This window comes from Mauremys mutica, chromosome 4 (genome assembly GCF_020497125.1).
Source record: "Mauremys mutica isolate MM-2020 ecotype Southern chromosome 4, ASM2049712v1, whole genome shotgun sequence".
In the NCBI taxonomy this organism is placed as follows: Eukaryota; Metazoa; Chordata; order Testudines; family Geoemydidae; genus Mauremys; species Mauremys mutica.
In genome coordinates this window covers 113,941,861-113,966,560 of record NC_059075.1, presented here as the reverse complement: position 1 = coordinate 113,966,560, position 24,700 = coordinate 113,941,861, and the positions used below count along the sequence as shown (strand labels likewise).

General features: G+C 39.7%; 1 protein-coding gene across 2 annotated transcripts in view; it reads right to left on the bottom strand.

The window, feature by feature from the left end:
- Positions 1 to 24,700, bottom strand: part of LRP5 (LDL receptor related protein 5) — a 280,925-nt gene that overhangs the window by 110,534 nt on the left and 145,691 nt on the right. The window lies entirely within an intron of this gene.

Below are 24,700 nucleotides of genomic sequence, written 5' to 3'. Positions count from 1 at the left end.
CTCTCTATATAACCCACTAACTGAGTGCATTGAGGGAGTTTCTGAGGGTCCCCAACACTGGAATAGCATAGCTGAACAGAGCCAGATTTCTATGTGGCTTACCTGACACTCAGACCACCAGGATTCTGCTTCCTCGAAAAACGAAGGAAAAATTTTTGGGTGAGCACAAAGAGTGGGTTTTAGCTGTGAGCCAATCACGGGCAAATATTCAACACACTAGTTAGCCACTGAGAAAATTGCATCAATTACTTATTTATCTGTGGTACTTAATTCTGGCTCATCCCAAACAACATCTGATTTAAAAACCTCTCTCGTGATCCTGCTGGCCAGGAATAAGTTGTATATTATTTGCAATACAATACTGCCTAGTGGTTCTACCCAAGATTGAGGCCCCACTGTGCCAAGTGCTTGCCCCCAAGAGCTTACAGCTTAAACAAGGCAGACAAAAGATGGATGGAAAACAGACGCAGAGAAGAGAAGCGATTTGTCCAAAGTTAGACCACAGGATTATGGCAGAGTCAGGCACAGAACCCAGGTCTCTCCCAGTCCAGCCTCTTATCCACCGGAGGACAGCCTCTCATTGCTTTAGTAAGGATGGGTGAACGTGGGCTGTGCTTGCATGATGTCTGTCTGGATTATGCCTGGCTCTTACTAGTGTTAGGATGCACTCGCAGATTAAACAAAACCCGAAAAACAAAAAATCCTATTATTCTGTATTTTTAATTCTTCTTAGTATCTCCCACAGCTTTTGCTGAACAGATATGGTGACAACTGCAAAGTATCTATAAACAGAACAAAATACAATTATTGCTGCTTTGAAGCATGTTGAGCTGGTATGAAAACAACTGCACAATTGAAAACAACTGCACAATATTTCTCTTGGAGCTCGATTTTTTTAAATTGGTGTTTCATCTCATTTGAGCCTGGGGTCACAGCACCTACGCAGAGGAATTAAGGAGAAGAGACAGCTACAATGACTAGGGAAATGTCAGTTTCCTGTTTAAATTTGGGGAGGGTATTTAGACTTGACAGTTTGATAGATTTTTTTTCAAAGGTAAGGCAGCTTCCTGCTTTGGATCAAATTGTTTATATTTTAGTCTGTTTTGTGTTGATTGAGAATGAAGTAGAATAATTTTAGACAAACCCTGCTCCTAATGCATTGTTCAAGTCCAATTCCTTTTTAAAAAAAACATTACTTTCATGTAGAGATGTCCGATATTTCTTAGGTTACAGTGGAATAACAGATACAGATTATTATGCTGACAAATTATTATTAGATGGAAAGGGATTATGTTCAAAAGGTGAAACAGATACATTGACCAGAATTAGGGACCTTTCCTTGACCTTTCAGTGGATTGGTCCTAATGATGCTGTGTGCTCAACTACTCATATCTGTAAAAGGGATAGCATACAGCTACGTATCCGCCCAACTCCAAATGGACACATTTCCTCATCTGATCCTTTGGTGAACTTCCACAAGCAGCTATGGGCAACTGTAAGGAAAAAATATTGGAAAAAATTCATGCGCAAATTTTCACTAGTTTGGTAGGGTTTAACACCTTTTGAAAATTCCTCTCCCCCCACTCCCTCTCTCATAATTGGTTTTCACAGCAAAAAATGAGAATATGACAAGCTTTCTTTGTGAAAGTTTACAGAGGAAGAGGAAAAGGGGAGGTGGGGTGGAGGAGTGCATCTCTTTAAAGTCCATATGATCTCGAGAAACATGCTGAGTTCTATCTAGATAATTCATTCTTCTGTCCATATCATTGTAGTATCGGAGCACCTAACATTAATTCTCATGATAGCTCTGTGAGGTGGAAGATGGTGGTGTACCCATTTTACAGGGGGTGGGACTGAGGGATAGAGAGAGACCAAGCATTTTGCTCAAGGTCACCAAGTTAGTATGTGGAAGAGCTAAGAAATCAACTCAGATCTCCTGAGTCCCAGTCCAATGCCTTAATCACAAGACCATCCAGGATCATTTCTGAGGGACCTTGTAGGAGGGTATTAGGTGCTTTTTCTAGTTGTAGTTCTGTAAATATCACCATTGCCAAGAGAGTAAGCGTTTTTGGGGTTTTTTGGTTTTTTTTTCCCTGTTAGCTTGTTTGTTTTCTCTTTCTTCAACAAAAACAGCTCTTTCACTGGAGATATTTTATGATCCATTAAAAAGAAACTGAAACTGGAATGTGAACTCTACTATGACTAGACTTGGGTCCTCTCTCTAGTTTAGAAATGAACAATAACCCCACATTTGAATTAAATGTGGGATCCTATAGCTATTAGGAATCTGAACAATGTATTTATTAATTTTTCTCATTTCCTCCATTTTTACGCTTTTCATTCTGTTTTCTTCCTCCTGTCTAATTATAAGGACCTCTTGTCCCCTCAACTATGGCTAGTTGGTCTCTCATTGCCTTGGGGGGGGGGGCTGCTCAAGTTACAAGTGGGATACAAGTTACAGTGTCGGCCTAACTCTGCTCCCATTGAAGTAAACAATAAAGCATTGACTCCAATTGGAACAGAGTTAGAGCAACATTACATACTTCTGAAATTAACACCCGAGGGAGTTGATCCAGAACCATTATATCCCCAAAGTGGGATGGGGGGAAGGGGGAGGAATCAGTTTCATAGGCTTGAAATTCCACCAACAAAAGACTCTGTCCGTTTCTATTTAAAGCAGGCATCTGTGGGTGTCCTCCAAGGAGATGGAGACGCAAGCATAATCAGGTCAACGTAGACAATGCATGGTCCATTTACTGCTCCTCTATGGTGACAGAGATCATTTCCTTTGGTCAACCAGACAGTTATTTCTCCCACCTATTTCTCCAAGTCCCTGTCCAAACTAGTGACAGTAGAAGCTAATGACAAACATTTCTCCACGACAATCCTCAGGAACTGACGAATCGGGCAGGGAAAAATCCAACCATCAATGTCTGCCTTTGGCTCCTCTGAAGCCCTTCTCCAGATGAAATAGCTTATCCCCATATAAGGGCTGAGGATTTTCAGTGTTAAGACCTTGTTATGATTCTCAGTGGACCAACTTGCATATTTAATTTGGAGAAGGGGGTGGGGGAAATGGCCTGGTCAGGTCTTCTGCAGCTGCTGAAGAAAGAGGATTTCCCTTAACAACTGCATTTTGCTCTCATGGGTATGTAGAAGGAACTGGCTTCTATGGGCCAGAAATTGCACTGGCAGTTTTCAGCTGGACAGACTCTTGTGCCACAGTAATTGAAATAATAAAATGTATACAGCGCCTTTTATCCCAAAGCATTTTACAAATGCCCAGCAGCACTGCACCACAGCTTAAAACCGTAGCCAATTTAGGGACACACAATACCATTACCCACAATGGAATTTGGCCAGAACACTAGCCTTGGCACCTCTACTCTTAAGAAAAGTACCAGGAGATTTTAAACAGACAACAAAATGGTCAGAACCTCGGGTTTCATGTCTCATCTAAAAGCAGAACATCACACTCTAGTGCAATCCTGGGGCAGTAGTTTGGGGTTGACTCAGAGGAAAGTTTACCAGCTAATGAAGTCACCAACACTACTACTTATTCCTTGGAAGTCTGTGTAAGTACCACCTATTTTAAATTTTCATATAGTGCCAATCAGTGTAGTAGCTACATGCGTCAACAATACTGCTAAAGTCAAATTTAATCTTTTCATTAGTTCAAAGGTTCACTAGAACATTCAATATAATCTTAATAAAAGATAGGAACACCCTATGACTGGAGAGAGGGTGCAGAAGCGTTACTATTTTAATCACAAGTTCTGTCTTGGAGCCATCTTTCAAATGGTATCCCTTAATTTACAGATTTTCCACCTTTTTTTAAAATGAAAATACTTCAATCAAAACTGAGAATATAGTATTCTGTAAGCAGCACTATTATTAAAAATAATTTCAGAGACATTCAATCAGGCATTTTATTTATTTTTTTAAGTTATAAGGAATTTTATAAGTAACATCAACTCAAGCCAAGAAACCAAAGGAAATTCAGACAAACAATTGGCAAAACATGAGGGATTTTTAAAATTATTTTTTTAAACCATCCAGAAGAGGTTCACAAGGGTAAAATATCCTGTGAAAGAAGGTCAGCTTGGATCAAGAAGCTAAAAAAATCAGAGTTTAAAAAAAATGTAACAGATGGAGTGGAGCTGTGAATAATCACAGGCAAATTTTACAACTATGAATGGATGGGGGGTGACGTTTACAAAATGAGGCTAAATAATGGACAAAGTAACCAGAGACAGGGCAATGGAAATGACAGAAAAGAATCCAATGTCTTCATACAATGGTTCACAACAGGCTCCCAAGGGAAAATCAGAAAGGGAAAAGGCAGCAGAAATGCGTACAGTAGCTGCCAATGCAAACGGACAGCAGGGGGCCACCTTAGGTGAAGGAAGTCATGCAATAAAAGGTGACAAGCAAAACATATGGAGCATCACACTGAAATCAGCATGCATACAAAATGTAAAAGATTTTCATCATCAAAATATCCAACAGGCTAGGATCAAGGGATGGAAACCACCAATTTAAATGCAACTTCCTAGAAAATGTGCATCAGAGAGAGAGAGAGAGAGAGAGAGAGCGCGAGAGCGCGTGACCAGAAAATGAAAAATCCAATTAGTGAAATAGTGATCATGATTACTGGCCTAATGAGAAATTAAAAATTACAGCCTCCTCTCTCCTTAGCTTACTTGGATATCCTTTCATCTGCTTTCCTTAGGCTGATGGAGGAGCATTTCTCAAAAGCGCAGGGTCTTTCAAACTTTGATTTTTTTTGTTGTCCAATTAAAGGGATAACCAACAAATTCATATTATTTTCATGTTTTAATTCCTATCTGACAGGCCTCTCTCTCTCTCACTTTTATGTTAGCCCTAATTAAAAGAAAAAATATATTTCCAACAGGGACTGTAAAGTTTTTGACCAGATAATGTTGAATTGTAAACTTTCATAATCACAAGAAAGATTAATGATAGGAGAATTCAGAAATAATGAACTCACACGAGGGGAATATAAAGAACTCTTCTGTCAATATGCTGACAACAGAGAAAGACGATACACAGAAAACCTGTCCCTGGAACTCACTGGAGGGCATACAAACTGGGAAACAAAAGATCTGAGCATAAAATGAAAAGGCAACTTTCAAAATAATATTTCACAAAACACCAGTGTTAGACACCGAAAACACAGTAACTTTGGCACAAGAGAGTCTTGAACATTGCCAGCTCTCAAACCAATCAGTTATTCCCCCCCCCACACTATACATGGTGTCAAGACTAACAGCACTTCCAAAAGGAGAGAGAAAAAAATCTGTGACATTGAATTTGCATAACTACACAACTCAGGGGATTTCTGAGCATTTATAACAGCCAAATCAGCCAAAAAATCGTCTGAAGACTGCAACAGTAAGCTATTGGGGTTCTTCTGTCGGCAACATCAGAAGTCTGTTGGGAGAACCAAATCTTTTATAATAAAAATCAATCACAATTCCCATTCTGTTTCACAAACCTTAAAAACCTGAGTGCCACTAATTTAGCCTTCTTACTGAAGAATGAATACAAGATAAAAAGGAGCCGACAGCTGGAATAAAGCCAAAAGAAAGCTTTCAGGAACAAAATGCAGGGAACAATGTTTGTTCTGCATTCAGAATTTTACATGAAACTCTGCAGACGAGACAGGCATATCTGGCTACATGGCCAAGAATATACATTTATTATGGAGAATACTGCCTTTAAAAGGAGAAATAAATTAGAGATTAACGCCTTTTATTCAAGCTGCAAGGAGAAGAATTCCTGAAGCAATTCAATTCACCACAAGGAACAAGGTTTCTTTCAAAAGTCACCCTTAACTGGGAAGGGCGCTTCTTTACAGGGAGCCTGAGCGGAGAAATACACAGCTCATAGCTTTCTATTTATAGTCATTCAGGCAGTGAATAGTCTCATTCCAAATGCCACAAGGCATACTCACAACCTTTTATCCCGGGGACCTGATTTGTGTTTCATTTCAAAAAGTCCAGGACTATGGGAGGGGTGGAGGGAGGGAGGCAGCAATGCAACAGGCAACAGAAACATTCCCCCCAAAAACCTTTTTCTGTTAATTTATTAAGCTAGAGTGCTTTAAAAACTTCCTTATGGAAAAAAAAGGGGTGCAGCTTTAGAACTGTGTGCATTTTTGCACATTAACACTGAATACCAGCGCCCTACAATTTAAGCGAATTTGTGAGAAGGAGGGTGGGGTGTGTGTGTGAGCATTTCAATTAGTTGGCTTTGAAGGACCCTTCTGAATGCGAAAGACAGAAAACACTTGTCAAATGCAAGTTCAAGTGAAAGCCACTTCTGCCAATAAAGTGTGCAGATGGCTGTGGGGGTTCCACTAAACCCTAACTAGGCCCCTATTATGTCTTTATTGCTAGCAAAAAAAGGCAAGGGTCACCTCCAGTTTAGAATAAGTTAGCTTCCTTTCCCACAGGATGACTCTGGTCAATCAAACCAGTAAAGGAAGTCTTCCCTTTGAGTGACAGCTATTCCATCAGTGCACCGAAGAACCTTTAGAAGGGCTAGAGACACACAAAAAAAACTTTGGCTTCATCTCCACTAGAGAATTTAAAAAAAAAAATTCCCACAGTTGCTAACACTGGTTCTGCCACACTGGTGTGAGCAATCTTAGGCACTCTAATATAGGCAGACACCGGCTCCCAGCAGTATTTTTAGCACTGTGTTGATTAGACTTGCTCCCAGTGGGGTCAGAGGACATGACACTGAAAGCTGTGTTGACCTGCTTCAGCTTCAAATATTTCCCTAATGTCGACGAGGCTTTTGGCACTAAGGTTCTTAAGTAACTGTGAACTAAAATGCATATTACAGGACACCTTTATGCACTTATAATGTGCATTGTACAGGAACATAGGAATTGCCATACTTGATCAGACTAGTGCCTCTAACGATCAGCTGCTCCCATGGGAAGTTGCAAGAAACCCCAACGTAGGCAGATGTGGGATAATCTGCCCCTAAAAAAGTGTCTTATCCTACTCCCTAATCATTACAGATTGTCTTAAACCCTGATGCATGAAGTTCTCTCCCCTCCACAAATTTTTTAAGCATTTTCTGTAACTCTGAATGTCCTTACCCATATAAGTGTCTAGTCCCTCTTGGACCCTTGCTATATGTTACATATATACTATCTATATTGTGCAGCGCGCTATTCTCAGTAAAAACACCCTTCAGTAGCATTAAAGCTAAGAATTCGTATCAGGTAACTTGAAGGTAAAATTCGACCCCTGCAGTTATGCCTGGGGGGGATGGGGGGCGACGACATCCTGTGACAATCTTAGACATGTCTAACGAAGTGTCAGCTCTGTGATCACAAACACTAGAATGCCTTACACTTATAAAAACAATGGCTTTGTTATTGTTACAAAAACAATGGCCTTTGTTCAGGAGCACACTAAGATTTTTTAAAATCCTGATTAAACAACACACTTAGGGCCCTACCAAATTCACAGTCCATTTTGGTCAATTTCACAGTCATGGGATTTTAAAAATCATAAATTTCATGATTTCAGCTATTTAAACCTGAAATTTCATGGTGTTGTAATTGTAGGGGTCCTGACCCAAAAGAAGAGGGGTTTTTTTTGGGGGGGGGGGTCGCAAAGTTATTATGGGGGGGTTGTGGTACTACTACCATTACTTCTGTGCTGCTGCTGGTGGCGGTGCTGCCTTCAGAGCTCGGCAGCTGGAGAGCGGCGGCTGCTGGCCAGGAGCCCAGCTCCGAAGGCAGAGCCGCCGCCAGCAGCAGCACAGAAGTAAGGATGGTATGGTATGGCATGGCCACTCTTACTTCTGTGCTGCTGCCTGCAGAGCTGGGCCCTCAGTCAACAGCCGCCTCTCTCCGGCCGCCCAGCTCTGAAAGCGGTGCAGAAGTAGGGGTGGCAATACCGCAACCCCCCTAAAATAATCTTGTGACCCTCCTACAACTCATTTTTGGGTCATGTTCTTCCTGTTGCCCACTGGGACAAAACTGAGACTTTTTGAATTTTTTCACAAAAAGCAAAGAAAAAGAGAAAGTCCCCTCAGAACAGCAATTCAGAGCAGGGCCTTGAACCTGGGTTGTCCTCCTCCAATGCGAGTGCCCTAACCACTGGGTTTTCAGGTGCAAGTCTGTCTGTCTGTCTCTCTATTCTAGGCTGAGAAACCTTCCTAACAAAGTTTTATCAAAAATGATATGTTTCTGCGAGTTTCAGTTCTGTCGAAAAACTGTGTGGTGCATTGTTGTGGTGGGAGAGGGGATTAGCAACAAATAATGGGAGAAAATTTAGGAAAATATCTAATTGTGAAGCCTCTACAAAAACGTGGAGTAATGTCTCAAGGGAAATGGCTGAAGCCCCCTCTCTTGAGTCATTAAAAATGAGACTGGACACAGCATTCATGAATATAATTCAGTCCTACTCTGGCACATCAGTGGGTAGAGACAACCCAATTGGCCTTTTCTAGCTTTTATTTTTAGGATGCTGCAAATTGGCAGTGTGAAATCTCATTTCTACAAAGATACAGCTGAAACTGCACAAACTCCAAAATCTCTGCTCTGAGCCAACACGTGAAGCTCATGGCACTGGGTTCTCTATAGCAGTGATTCTCAACCGGGGTACACATACCCCTGGGATACGCAGAGGTCTTCCAGGAGGTACATCAACTCATCAAAGGTAGTTGCCTAATTTTACAAGAAGTTACATTAAAAGCACTAGTCAAATCAGTACAAACTAAAATTTCATACAATTACTTGTTTATACTTCTCTATATTCTATACAATGAAATGCAAGAACAATATTTATACTCTAATCAATGTACTTTATAATTATAGGGTAAAAATGAGAAAGTCAGCAATTTTTCAGTAATAGTGTGTTGTGACACTTATGTATTTTTATGTCTGATTTTGTAAGCAAGTTTTTGAGTGAGGTGAAACTTGGGGTATGCCAGACAAATCAAACTCCTGAAAGGGGTACAATAGTCTGAAAAGACTGAGAGCTACTGATGTATAATTTTCCCTTGAAAATCTCTACTTTAGGTATAACGCTAATGTAGCATTTTCCAACGTGTGGGACTAGCCAGGAAGGGTGCAGAACAATGGCAGAGCAAGTTTCCCCCATCCTGCCCTACTAAAATGGTGGGAGTTAAAGGAGTAACATGGCAATGGGTTTTTGTTTTACTGCAGGGAGGTTCAGCTTCAATAAATGTGGGACACACTACAGATGGAAGGTACGTGCACATAGAAAGAACTTGCCCCCAACCTCTTATAAGAGAAATAAATTCCTTGCAGCTCCCTTCCCTCCTGTTGTAAACGTGATTCATGGAGCAACGCTAGCAGCAACTCCTTATCTTTCCTGTGGGTCAGAAGTTAACCGTATGGCAGCATTCTGTATTATTCTTGGAAGGGAGAGGGGAAGGTAAGGAAACAGAAGCCAAAAGGGTAAGAGACTTAAAAAAACAAATTAAAAAAGTCCTGACAGCTACTTTGCAAATGATATGGTAAAGAAACACATTAATTAGATTAAGATATTATGAAGTTTAAGCACTAGAAAGTTATTAAATTCAAGTCAAGTCAACTATATTATCGTCTAATCTCATGCAAACCTAAAAAGCTCAAGATTACAAGTCATCTAAAGAATGCTTTTTCCTAACCACTGAAAATACTACAGACCCGTACCTGACACTCTTTTCAGGTCAGAATATACATGGGCTTCCCATATGGGACAAGGAAACGGGCCACACCCACTGAAGATGAAGGAATTCCAACATAATTTCTACACTTAGCAGACAAAGAAGTGTGTCTATAACCAAAGTAAATATAAAATTACACTTTTTGAATACAGAAAGCAGCTCTCAATAAGGTAGTGAAGTAGAAGTCTCTCTAAAGGAGTGGAAAAAGGTGACCTGATGTCAGATGAAAATTTAAATTAAATATAAACTATTTTTTTTAAATAAACCTATTTGAAATTGACAACATATGTTAAGGCCTACATTTACAATAATCTATTAAAATAATTTACATTAAATATAAAAATTATATTAAGCTATAAATGTTAGCTGCTGAAGTTTTGAAGAAATTTAAATCACTGAAACTGGTGGAAGTCACTGACTAAGAAGCTGGACCCAGAGTTTGTTGAAGTACTATATCAGTTTTCGACAGCGGTAGCCTCTTTTGCAGGTCCACAGAATATTTACTTCATTTCAATTAATTCAACTAGTTCAGTTCAATTACTAGATCATTCAAAGGTAAGAAATCCACTGGGAGTTGAAAAAGCAGGAATACTTGTTTTCCTCTTTCAGTCTATGAATAAAAACTTGGTGTGAGAGGATAAGATCTACTAGTTCTAAAACCTTGAATGACATGGTCATCAGAAATAATCACTTCAATTCACTTACTACAAATAATACACAAGTAAAATCTTTATCTAGTAAATACAAAATGCATCATTAACCACTTTCTAACATAAAAATGTAAAAATTCAGAATCTGAATAAATATGATTTAAGCTATATAATTGCTTTAATAAATGTGTATAGATATAGTGTATCCTCTTGGTTAGTCTAAAGAAGCATCAAGTTTAGTGTAAAGGCTATTTTTAGTTGCAAATCAACATATTTTAATGGTTACCAACCATTGAGAACCAACCTTTCTGGAGGAAAATAACTAAAAAGTACAAATGCCAAACAAGATTAAAAGCAATTATTTAAATCCAGGTTTCCTGCTTGCTGATTTAAACCATTATTAAAATCAGTGATTTAAACCACTGATTTAAGTCAATCCACCCTGTGTCAGAAAGCCTAAAATAACTCTTGAATGAGGAGGGAGAGGCTCAAGAGTGCAACACTCAAATAATTCAAACTTTGAAGTTTAATACATCCTCAGGATTTCCTCCTGATAAATATAGTAAAGCTACATATGAAGGAGTAATTCCAGAGGATTCCACAAAGGTCAACTTTAGAAGCTGTCAGTGTCAAATGCTCAGGTTTTTATCCAGATTTTTTTTTTTTAATTAAAAAACCCACTAAATATTACAGACCATGGAAAATTGAGAAGAGTTAAAGGTTTTTATGATTTAGACAGTAACAATAACAAAGTTTAAGTTGTTTTTGAGGAAGACAACAACAGACTAGTGTAGATTATATTGTGGGAAGGTCCAAAGAAATCTACAGACCAAGGTTTCTCAAACAGGGGTCGCCGCTTGTGTAGCGAAAGCCCCTACCAGGCCGGGCAGGTGTGTTTACCTGCCCGGTCCGCAGGTCTGGCCAATCATGGCTCCCACTGGCCACAGATTGCTGCTCCAGGTCAATGGGAGCTGCTGGAAGCGGTGCGGGCCGAGGGACATACTAGCTGCCATTTCCAGCAGCTCCCACTGGCCCGGAGCAGCAATCCGCGGCCCGTGGGAGCCGCGATTGGCCAGACCTGTGGACGAGGCAGGTAAACACACCGGACCAGCCCGCCAGGTGCTTTGCCAGCACAAGCGGTGACCCGTGTTTGAGAAACCCTGCAATAGATGAGCAGTTCCCGAATTTTATTGGTTAACGTACCACCTTCTTAAAAAATTGTTGCAGAGTAGAGTGAACAGATGGAATATCAAACTCATATACTATCAGTGGTATAAGTGGTACACTTATCACAGTTAGAGAATCAAGAATCTCTCATCTAGACAGTTTTCTCACAAAGCTCCAAATGGCTTATGTATGACAGTCTCCTTGCTACATAGTTCATGGAAGGGAATTGCAAACTCTGTTTCTTTTGACCAGGTGAAGCCCATTACCTCACCACTCACTGAGCCTCCTGTGAGGTCAGAATTCATGTTCTTTCTATTTAAGGCATGGTCCCCCAACAGTCTCCACATCCAATTACAGTTTTCTTAAAATGGAATAAAGTTAATTTGGCACAGGGTTAAAAATATCTATATCTATATCTATCTATCTAAAGAGAGGAAATCCCCAATTAAGAGAAAGCAGAATGTAAACACAGCTAATCAAATAATTAGAAAAAGCAATGTTAGTCTCTGCGCTTGATTACTTAATGCTCTAAAACAGGTCAGAAACCAGCGGCATGTGAGCCGATTTTTAGTGGCACTCTGCTGCCAGCCGGAGTCCTGGCCGCCAGCCCTGCTCAGCCCACTGCCTGCCTGGATGAACAGAACCCTCGGCTGGCAGCAGGCTGAGCGGGGAAAAAGTGGCCAGGACCCCGGCTGGCAGGAGCCAGTGGACAGAACCCCAGACCGGCAGCAGGCTGAGCCCACTGCTGGCCTGGGATACTGGCCGCCGGCCCCGCTCAACTCGCTGCCAGTCTGGGGTCACGGCCACCAGCCCCACTCAGACAGCAACTTGTCTGGGGTTCTAGCCACTGGCCCCGCTCAGCTTGCTGCCAGCCTGGGCCACCAGCTGCCGGACCCGCTTACCTCGCTGCACTATTATTTACTTTACATACAACAATAGTTTAGTTATATAATATAGACTTATAGAGACCTTCTAAAAAAGGTTAAAATGTATTACTGGCACACAAAACCTTAAATTACAGTGAATAAATGAAGACTTGACACCCCACTTCTGGAAGGCTGCCGATCCCTGCTCTAAAAGATGATGAAAAACTTAGGTATTAGAATGTTTTGTCTCTGTACATTGCAGCAACAGCCTATCTATCTTTCAGTGTTCCAGAAACGTGCTAGTCTCTCTCAAACAAGGAGGTCCTGTTTTTGTTTTACAAGGGTTGCTCTTTTTGTTTTACAAGGAAACCAGATTTTTTCATATTCCCAAACATGCCCTCCCTATTCCCTTTGCATCAAAGGTATCCCAAGTTACCCCACGTCATTTTTCAAAACTAGCCAGGGTCTGATTTATCCATCCTAACCTTCAACAGGTATTATTCATTATTTAAGCCCCCAAGGCCAAGATGTAGCTCCTCCCTGTCCCAAAACACTTACATTCCAGCAATTTACACTTTGATTGACCCTTCCAGTCCTAATTTGTCATTAATCTTAATGAAGCCAAGAATAGTTCTAATGATCCTCCAATAACATTTTAAGATAGTGATTAGTTTCCCCCAAATGACTCCTAATATTCCTTCTGCAATGCACATCTGGGCATGTTCTCTAAGCAAACCTTTGGGAGCATGGCCCCAAAACTACCAGTACAGATTACTCCTATGTATGTTTAACACACTGCTCCTTGAACATAGCTTTCTGTCATGGTAATATCTTGCATGGTCTTATTTCAAATTAAAAAAACCCCACTTCTACAAGAAGTTCAACAGCTTGTGGATTCTTTAAGCAAATTATCAAAAGGAACAGCAATAATCGACATAGAAATAAACTAAATCCAAATATTAACCTAGTACACCATACTACTCCCTACCACATAGGCAAATTCCAGTGACAGCAATGGGAGCTGTGTGCATGGACTGAGGACAGTATAGATACATGTACCCACAAACTATATATCCTAGTCCCAGACAGCAGTGACAGAAAACACCAACCAGCACGAGAGCTATAACTGCACACACTGTGAACCATTACAAATATCATCCCAGTTCGTAATAGCACATCTCCAAAAAGCCTAATATGGGGGCAGGAGGGAAGGAAAAACAGCTACTAGAAAAAAATACACAGTCCTAATTTTTGTTCAGTAGCCAATTCTGAAATATACAATACAAGATTAATCAGTTGTATGTTTTAAATATTCAGCATCTGCATTTAAAAAATAAAATTTCAAAACCTCTTAACACAGTACTGAGAAATTGTGTTTCATCAAGAGAGGAAGTATTAAAACATTGATTTTCGGTTTATTTATAACTTTAATTAGCTGCTATTTTCACGGAACTGATCATTTTTTCCCTAGGGCTAATTTAATTAAAGGTGGACTGGCAAGTTAAAAGTAATGTTAAAAAACGTTATAAAATTCCCTCTATATTACTAACATCTCCTTAAATTAATAAAAGTAAATACTTTACTTATCACCATTTATGCGAACTGTTTGCTTTTTACTTAGCATGGGCAATAAAAACAGTCCAGTAGGTTTCACATTTCTTCATCAGTTTCTAGTCAATTTAACTTTCATGTTCTCTTGCACATGTATGAAATTGCAGTGTTTGGAGTATAAAGACCAACAGAAATCTTTAATCCCATGGTAACACTTCTGTCTTAGGTTTTGTAAAAAATTAGTTTTACATGACAAATATTTTGGCCTAAGTTTTCTCTCTCATTTTAATTAGTATGTTGTTTTTAGCTATTTTAAATAGATTTTCCCCCTTTAACATTAGGAGATCCTTGTCATTCTACATTTTATTTTTATAAATGCATACAGAATAATTCCAGGGCCATTTGGACTACCTTACATATTCTTAGTGATCCATTGTTTTCTGTTTTTTTTAAAAAGGGACAAAACCCAAAACTGATAACTTGATATGAGAAACAATTTCATGTACGAACTAAATAAACGTTAATTTTTTCAGCACATCATCATGCAAATAGAAAAATAAGTTCCAGTTAGAGATATCTGAAGAATGGTCAGGTTTTGGGTTTTTTGTTTGTTTGTTTTTGTTTTTTAAACAACTTTAAAACACATTAGCAATAAAAATGTTTTCAGATGCTATCCTTCTCTGTAAGCCCATTTCCCATATTCCACAGAATTTACATAAATATTTTAAATGTCATACAAAGTAATTCACTACTTTGAATATAAACTGGAACAAAAATCAAATTCTAGTTATCTCTACTTTCTGCTGTTAACAAGTGTGTCTTGGAAAGTTTTCAGGCGGAGGGCAGGACTTTCGCCTGACAGTAGTAACTTAGTGTCATGCTTCACAGACTTTTTCAACATCATACAAAACCACAGAAAATTCCTACATATGAAGTGTGATTCTTCTGTGAAGATAAATGCAGGGCATTTGTCAATAAAAAAAAGCCGAACAAATATAAAAGCGGGGGGGGGGGGGGGGGGGGGGGGGTATTCTTCATAGCATTTCATCTAAAAATATGGCCTCACTACAAACTTAAATAAGATGCATACATAACAGGCACCTGAGAGTTCAGTAACTGTTAATTATGCAGTTATACCTTAGGCACTTTAAATGAATGCTGAAGAAATAGTACACAGGAATCCTGGCTAACCACAAAATTGATTTTAAGGAGAACTAGGAAACTCTACACGTGGATGCCACTGGCTCTTTGCTTCTCTCTCGGTTGGAACCCTGTAATCCTTATTAATCTACTGTTTGTTCCTGGAAAGTACGTTTTTCTCTGTAAATAAAATCCAAAGTTTCCCTTTACTTGTGGGAGCTGAATCTGTAGGAATGATTTCAGAAGACAGGATTCACAATTTACTATCTAGCTGCCCTTTTTTCCCTTCTTCTTTCTTTTTGCTTGAGACGCTGCCAAACTAACTAAGCAAAAAATTTTAAAAGCTGGAAACAATGTTACCACAGGGTGCCAAATTTGCAGTGAAAGCCCCATAGGCTGCTGTCACGCAAAGTTTGACAAGTCTTGCCAAATGGTTTATTCAGGATATAAACTGCTTGTGAAGTGACTGGGCCCTTTGTAATACAGCTGAATACTGCAGATGGGAAGATTTCTGCCAGGAAAGAGTAACTGCTGTTTTCACCACATGGAGTTTTACACACACAAATAAGAACATATTCTCTTGGTTTACAACACTGTTTGGTATCCTCTGTATAGGCTTGGCTTGGCTTCTTTTTTTTTTTTTTTTTTTTAAAGTTGTTTTGTTAACCACAACACCCAAAAGCAATAGCAAACCTGTTGGTAAAAATTTTAAAGTGGGGGGGTGAGGGGAACAAACAACCCCCCCCCCCCAAGTACATTACGTATCTAAAGCCTAACAAAACAGGACAGATGTTTCTACTTGTCAAATTTCCAAGCTGCATGAAGATTAGTCACTATTTAAGAACTTCATGTATCATAAGGCCTTCCTAGGGAGCATACGATAAGCCCTTGCAAAACTAATATACTGTACATCAGCAAAGTATACTGAAGACAGAAATACCCATGTTCACTTTTCTTCTTAAGACTAAAAAGCATCTGCATATATAACAAATTTAAAGCTTCACTTGTCTCTTATCTACAGTAGTTTTGTAAATGGCTACAGACAGAGCTGTGCATGTTTTCAACACAGGACATGATACTGCAAACAACTCTTACTCCCCAGCATAGGACTTACAACTGAGCTCTTCTATGGACTTCAACAGGTTTATTCTCAGTAGTGATCACTACACTGTATAATAAGTGTTTGCAGGATCATGCCCACAGTTGGAAAAGCTGATAGTTTAGTTTTAGTCAGGTTTTTTTCTACGCAGCAAGACTAGTGTATCTGGGTACATGTGCATATGGATGTATGGAAGAAGAGAAATATTCGAGACATTCACTGTTCCTAAAGCTTAAAAAAGCAGCTGAAAAGAGGAAAGGTATTCTTAAAAATATACCACTGCTTTAGAAGTCTGGGACACTGGTTTCCAAATAGGTGACTACTGGGTGATGGACTGCAAACATCTAACAACATCCAATTAGCCTCAAAGGAGGAGTGGCAATGGGAAGTCATAGCTTAACAGCCTACTACTCAGATTTAAAATACCAGGTGTGATGTCTGTACCTCAGGGGAACACCCAGTACCCCCACGTTCATCCTTATAATATAATTGTGTGGTATCCAATGCAAAGTTTGTCATGTTGGGTGTCTCTGGAAAGCTCATGATGCACTGAGCATTGTTGTTATGGTAATGTTATAGTAATCATTGTTATAGTAATGTTATAGGTTGTAATTTCATGTATATAGTTATAAGGCAGAAAAGCAAGCCCAGGCAAAAACTCTCTAAGGGCTAGTCTACACTTACCGCGCGGGTCGACGCGGTGAGTTCGACTTTCCGGAGTTCGAACTATCGCGTCTGATCTAGACGCGATAGTTCGAACTCCGGAAGCGCTAGTTCGAACTCCGGTACTCCACCTCGGCAGCTGGAGTTAGCAGAGTCGACCTTGGAGCCGCGGAGTTCGGTTCCGCGGCGTCTGGACGGGTACGTAGTTCGAACTAGGGTACTTCGAATTCAGCTACGCTATTCACGTAGCTGAATTTGCGTACCCTAGTTCGACCCCCATTCTTAGTGTAGACCTGCCCTAAGAGCAGAGGGGCAGTTCACACCTCATCAGGGCATGTATGGAACAAACCCAGCCCAGCCTCATAGGAACAAAAAACACTGGCCTAAGCAAAAACAAAGGACTTGTTGGACTCTTGAGTGAGTCACGCCCCTTCCTTTGGTCAGTTTGGGACTGCAATGAGATAATGCTCACCTGACTCTGAAGGGGGGGGGGGCGCAAAGCCAAGAGAGAAGAAAGGACATGAAAGACGTTTGTCATGCTCTTCCTCTCTCTTCCACCTCCATTTACAGATATCACCACCAAGCAACTGAAGCGATGATCAAAGGGAAGAGCCTTGCTGAAGGGCAACCAGCCAGCCTGTGGTGAGAAGCATCTAAGTTTGTAAGGACACTGAAAGTGTTAAGATCAGCTTAGAGTAAGTTTTGCTTTTATTTCAGTTGACCAAATCTGACTTGTTATGCTTGACTTATATTCACTTAAAAATCTATCTTTGTAATTAATAAATCTGTTTGTTTATTCTATCTGAAGCAGTGCGTTTGGTTTGAACCGTGTCAGAGACTCCCCTTGGGATAACAAGCCTGGTACATATCAATTTCTTTGTTAAATTGATGAACTCATATAAACTTGCAGCATCCGGCGGGCATAACTGGACATTGCAAGATGGAGGTTCCTGGGGTTGTGTCTGGGACCGGAGATATTGGCTAATGTCATTCAGTTGCACAATCCAAGGAGCAGTTTATATGCCAGAGGCAGTGCATTGGTCAACCATGTAAGTTACCCATTCTAGGCAAAAAACACATGCGCAAGAGAATGAATTCATGTTAATAAAAAAAAAAAAAGAGGAACAACATTACTGGTAAATTATTAAACTACAATTGAGAATCCTGCTATCTATATCCTATAGTCTCACTTCACATACATAGAGTGGATAGTAGAGGATCCCACAAGATAAAAACTGTCATATGTAAGATATAGGAGATAACTGTTCCACTCTACTCGGCACTGGTGAGGTCTCAGTTGGTGTAGTGCATCCAATTCTGGGCAACACCCTTCAGGAGAGATGTGCATAAACTGGAGACAGTCCAGAGGAGAGCAACAAACATGATAAAAGGTTTAGAAAACCTGACCTGGGAGGAAAGGTTACAAAACACTGGCCATGTTTAGTCTTGAGAAATGAAGACTAAGGGAAGGTTGATAATAGTCTTCAAGTAGGTTAAGAGCTGTTATAAACAGGACAGTGATCAATTGTTCTCCATGTTCACTGAAGGTAGGTCAAGTAGTAAAGGGCTTAATCTGCAGCAAGGGAGATTTAGGTTAGATATTAGGAAAAACCTTTTAACTATAAGGATTGTTAAGCTCTGGAATAGGCTGTGGGATCCCCATCATTGGAGGTTTTAAAGAACAGGTTGGATAAACACCAGTAAGGGATGGTTTAGATCAGGGGTCCCCAACGCGGGGTGCCCCTAGAGCTAAACAAATAATTCAGAACGAATACTTTATCAGACAAATGTAGCTTCTCTCTGGTTTACAAAATATTCCTCTAATTTATTAATTATTTGACCATTTTGGGGGGAAATGTAAATAGTAATTATTAGGGCTGTTGATTAATCACAATTAACTCATGCAATTAAATCAAAAAATTAAATCGCAATTTAAAAAAATTAATCGTGATTAATCGCAGTTTTAATTGTACTGTTAAATAATAGAAATCCAAAATATTTAATAAATTTCAATTGGTAGTTTTTCTACATTTTCAAATATACTGATTTCAGTTACAACATAGAATACAAAGTGTACAGTGCTCAATTTATATTATTTTTATTACAAATATTTGCACTGTAAAAATGATAAAAGAAATAGTATTTTTCAATTCACCTAATAGAAGTACCATAGTGCATAGTGCATATGCATAGTGCATAGTGATTTCACTCATGCAATTAACTATGTTGTAACTCATGCATGTAACTCATGCAATTAACTATGTTGTAACATAGTGATTTCACTCATGCAATTAACTATGTTGTAACTGATTTCAGTTACAACATAGAATACATAGTGTACAGTGCTCAATTTATATTATTTTTATTACAAATATTTGCACTGTAAAAATGATAAAAGAAATAGTATTTTTCAATTCACCTAATAGAAGTACCATAGTGCATAGTGCATATGCATAGTGCATAGTGCATACCATAGTGCATAGTGCAATTTACAAATTTAGATTTTTTTTATTACATAACTGCACTCAAAAACAAAAGAATATAAAACTTTAGTGCTTACAAGTCCACTTAGTCCTATTTCTTGTGCAGCTAATTGCTAAGAGAAACAAGTCTGTTTACATTTATGGGAGATAATGCTGCCCACTTCTTATTTACAATGTCACCTGAAAGTGAGAACAGGCATTCACATGGGATTTTTGCAGCCGGCATTGCAAGGTATCTATGTGCCAGATATGCTAAACATTTGTATGCCCCCTTCACGCTTCAGCCACCACTCCAGAGGACATGCTTTCCATGCTGATGATGCTCATTAAAAAAATTATGTGTTAATTAAATTTGTGACTGAACTCCTTGCAGGAGAATTGTACGTCTCCTGCTCTGTGTTTTACCTACATTCTGCCATATATTTCATGTTATAGCAGTCTGGGATGATGACCCAGCATGTTGTTCATTTTAAGAACATTTTCATTGCAGATTTGACAAAATGCAAAGAAGGTACCAATGTGAGATTTCTAAAGATAGCTACAGCACTCAACCCAAGATTTAAGAATCTGAAATGCCTTCCAAAATCTGAGAGGGATGGGATGTGGAACATGCTTTCAGAAGTCTTAAAAGAGCAACACTCCAATATGGAAACTACAGAACCCGAACCATCAAAAAAGAAAATCAACCTTCTGCTGGTGACATGACTCAGATGATGAAAATGAACATGCGTTGGTCTGCACTGCTCTGAATCATTATCGAGCAGAACCCATCATCAGCATGGACACATGTCCTCTGGAATGGTGGTTGAAGCATGAAGGGACATATGAATCTTTACCACATCTGACATGTAAATATCTTGCAATGCCAGCTACAACGGTGCCATCAGAACACCTATTCTCACTTTCAGGTGAGATTGTGAACAAGAAGCGGGCAGCATTATCTCCTGCAAAAGTAAATGAACTTGTTTGTATGAGCAATTGGCTGAACAAGAAATAGGACTGAGTGGATTTGTAGGCTCTGAAGTTTTACATTGTTTTGTTTTTGAATGCAGTTTTTTTTGTACATAACTCTACATTTGTAAGTTCAACTTTCATGATAAAGAGATTGCACTACAGTACTTGCATTAAGTGAATTGAAAAATACAATTTCTTTTATTTTTACAGTGCAAATATTTATAATAAAAATAAATATAAAGTGTGCACTGTACACTTTGTATTGTGTTGTAATTGAAATCAATATATTTGAAAATGTGGAAAACATCCAAAAATATTTACATAAATGGTATTGTATTATTTTTAACAGCATGATTTATTCTATTATTTTTAACAGCACGTGTTTAACAGCACGATTAATTGTGCAATTAATTTCTTTAATCACTTGACAGCCCTGGTAATTATGGATTGAATAGGCTTTCCATAACAGGTTGATATCCGAGCTGTTTGGTTAAATGTGATTAACAAGTCACATCGCATTGTTTCTGGTCCAAGCAGATTTGAAGCAGCAAACATTTCTGGTGCAAATGATCCAAAATGCAAATTTTAAATTAGTTTCCGGCCATGACTTTGAAAGTCACCTTCCACAAATATGCATGCACACCATTCTATAGTTCACATATTCATAGAATGTAGAATGCCAAATGAGAAAGGGCTATGAGCGTGGCCAGTACAAAAATAATTTTAAAATCTGAGTGAACATTCATGGAACATTCATGGAAATTTTTCCCACCCAGATCTACAGTCACTTGAGCTAGTTCCATAAAGACCTGGGGAGGAATCTGTTCATGGTATGTAGCAAAGGTGAACTCTAGGTGCAAAGACAGAGAATGGATGAAGAGGAGTTTAAATTAGAGATCAGAAAGGGTGGTGTTTTGGTTTTTTTTCATTCAGAGTTATCATTAATGTGTGGCATATGATACCTAGCAACACTGAGATGGGGTGCACTCTGTTCACCAGGGGTGGCTCCAGGCCCCAGCATGCCAAGTGCGTGCTTGGGGCGGCATGCTGCGGGGGGCGCTCTGCCGGTCGCCGGGAGGGCAGCAGGCGGTTCCGGTGGACCTCCCGCAGACGTGCCTGCGGAGGGTCCGCTGGTCCCGCGGCTTCAGTGGTCCCTCCCAAACCTAAAGATCTTACTTTGAAGCCATTTTGAATCCCCTGGAGAATTCCTTTTTGAGTCAAAGATAATATTAATTAATAATAATGATTTAATGCCTTTAATTTTCAACCTATTTTCCTAACATTCTTTTGGAAGCAAGCATGTACTTTGTACTGAAGACCCCAAATGATTAGCTGGGAGAACTCATTGGCACAAGATGACACTGAGGCGAAGAGCATAACATGACTCAAAAAGGACATTGATATGGCTAGCAAGAATAGCCAGACTTATAAGGATTTTTTAAAAACAAGAATTTTGGAAGGAATATAAAATTACCATATTTCAGACCATAAACCAATCTTTAATTATTGGGGATTTGGCAGAAATTTTCCCTGGGGCAAGTTATTCCATAGTCACTACTATATGGTTTCTTGTATTTTCTTCAAAAGCAGCTGGCACCGGCCACTGTTGGAGTCAACATACTGGAAAAAATGGATCATGGGAAGCTGGGAATGGGCAATGGGATGGGTCACTTGATGATGACCTGTTCTGTTCATTCCCTCTGGGGCACCTGGCATTGGCCACTGTTGGAAGACAGGATACTGGGCTAGATCAGGGGTCTCAAACACGCGGCCCGCGGGGTATGGCCTGTCAAGCTCCCTGCACGCCCCCCCCCGCCCCCTCCAGAGTTATTTCCTATGGACACCAAGCTCCCCTCCCCCAGCTCCCCTTCTCCCCAGCACACCGCATCCCCGCTCCTCTGCCTACCTTCAGGTGCTTCCCACCTCCAAACAGCTGTTTGGTGGCGCTCAGAACTTTCCAGGGGGGAGGGGGAGGAGCGGGAAGCCACGCGCTCAGTGGAGGAGGTGGAGAAGAGGCGGGACAGGGATGGGGATTTGGGGAAGAGGTGGGGCAGGCGTGGGGCCTCATGGAAGAGGTGGAGTGAGGGGGGGGCAGGGGGGGGCTTTTGTATCTTTATATGAAAAGGTGTCAGTGATGCGGCCCTCGGGTCAATGTACTAGTCCTCATGTGGCCCTCGTGGTCATTCGAGTTTGAGATCCCTGGGCTAGTGTCATTCGGTTGCACAATCCAAGGAGCAGCTTATATGCCAGAGGCTGTGCATTGGTCAACCATGTAAGTTACCATTCTAGGCAAAAAACCACACACACACACACAAGAGAATGAATTTATGTTAAAAAGAAAAAATCTGATGTCTTTATAGAGAGCAATTATATCTCCCCTCAGCCTTCATTTATTAGGCTAAAAAGGTCAAGCTCCTTAAATATCCTCTCATAAGGTAGGTTTTCCATTTCTCTAATCATTCTAGTAGCCCTTCTCTGCACCTGTTCCAGTCTGAATTCATCTTTATTAAACATAGGAGACCAGAACTGTACACAGTATTTCAGATGAGGTCTCATCAGTGTATTGTATAATGACAATACCACTTTCTTATCTCTACTGGAAATACTTTGCATGATGCGCCTAGAATTACATTTGCCTTTTTCACGGCCACATCATATTGGTGGCTCATAGTCATGTTGTGATCAACCTGTACATACAGGTCTTTCTCCTCCTCTGTCACTTCCAACTGACACGTCCCCACCTTCTAGCAAAAGCTGTTATTGTTAGTCCCTAAGATCATGACCCTGCACGTAGCACTATTAAATTTAATCCTATATCTATTACTCCAGTTTTCAAAGTTGCCCAAATCATCTTGTAGGATATTCTGGTCCTCTTCTGTACTGGTAATACCTCCCAACTTTGTGATATCCACAAATTTTATTAGCACACTCCCACTTTTTGTGCCATAGTCATTAATGAAAATGTTAATTAAGATCGGTCCCAAAACTGATCCTTGAGGAACTTCACTAATAACCTCTCTCCAGCTTCACAGTTCATCTTTCAGCATGATCTATTGTAGTCTCCCCTTTAACTAGTTCCTTACTCACCTTTCAATTCTCATATTAATCTCCCATCTTCTCCAATGGAGAACTACATCAAATGATTTACTGAAATCCACGTAAATTACATTTACTGTATTTCCTTTGTCTAGAAAATCAGTTATCTTCTCAAAGAGATCAGGATGGTCTAGCATGATCTGCCTTTTGTAAATCTATGTTGTATTTTATCACAATTACACTTTACCATTATGTCCTTAACTACACTCTCTCTCAAAATTTGTTCTAAAACCTTGCATACACTTGAGGTCAAACTAATGGGCCTGTAGTTTTCTAGATCACTTCCCTCCCCCTTTCTTAAATAGAGGTAATATATTTGTAGTTCTTCAGTCATAGGGTACTATTCCCAAGCTTACAGATTCATTAACAATCCTTACTACTGGGCTTTCAATTTCATGTGCCAGTTCTTTTAATATTCTTGGATGGAGATTATCTGGGACCCCGATTTGGTCCCATTAAACTGTTTTGAATTTTACTTCCACCTTAGATGTGATAATTTCTACTTCTATATTCTTATTCCCATCACCCACCCTGCCACTACCTCCAAGCTCCTCATTACCCTTAGAAAAAACGGAGGCAAAGTATATGTTTAGGGGTTAGGCCAGACCTATATTATCTTTAATCTCCACCCCCATCATCAATTCTTAGCAGTCCCACTTCTTTCCTCATTTTCTTTTTATTTACATGATTAAGGAAGTTTTTACTATTGGTTTTAATTTCCTTTGAAAGGTCCAGCTTTGCTTCGCTTTTGGCAGTTTTCACTTGTTGCCTATATTTTCTGACTTCCAAGAGGTAGCTTTTCTTGCTGCTTCATTCCTTGTAAACTTTCTACTTTTTCTTAATACCTGTTTGACATGCTTGTTCATCCAATTTGGTTTGCAACCCTTCCCTACGAATTTTTTCCCCTTGCTTGGGATGCTTCAGGCAGTTTTTGCAACTTTGACAAAGTAATTCCAGGCATCCCTCCACACTGAGATCCTTGAGTTCTTCAATTGCAGAAAACGTGTCCGGTCTATCCTGTCTCAATCCTGTCTATCTGCAAGCCAAAGCCAATCAACCATGCCTCCTTAGAATCCTGCTTTTACCAATTCTCAAATGTTAAGCAATGATTCTCTGTCTGAAATGATCACTTGTAGGAGTGCTCAGCGGCCTCCTTCCTCGATGTTTTTTCTTACAACTGGATATATACATTACTATACCTTGTACAGAGGTCTCCAAGCTGGCCAAGCATAAGTCTTTTCCACTGTATTTAACAGAGTGGGCTGAATGAATTGCATTATTTTTTAATAATGTTGCTTCTTGGAAAAA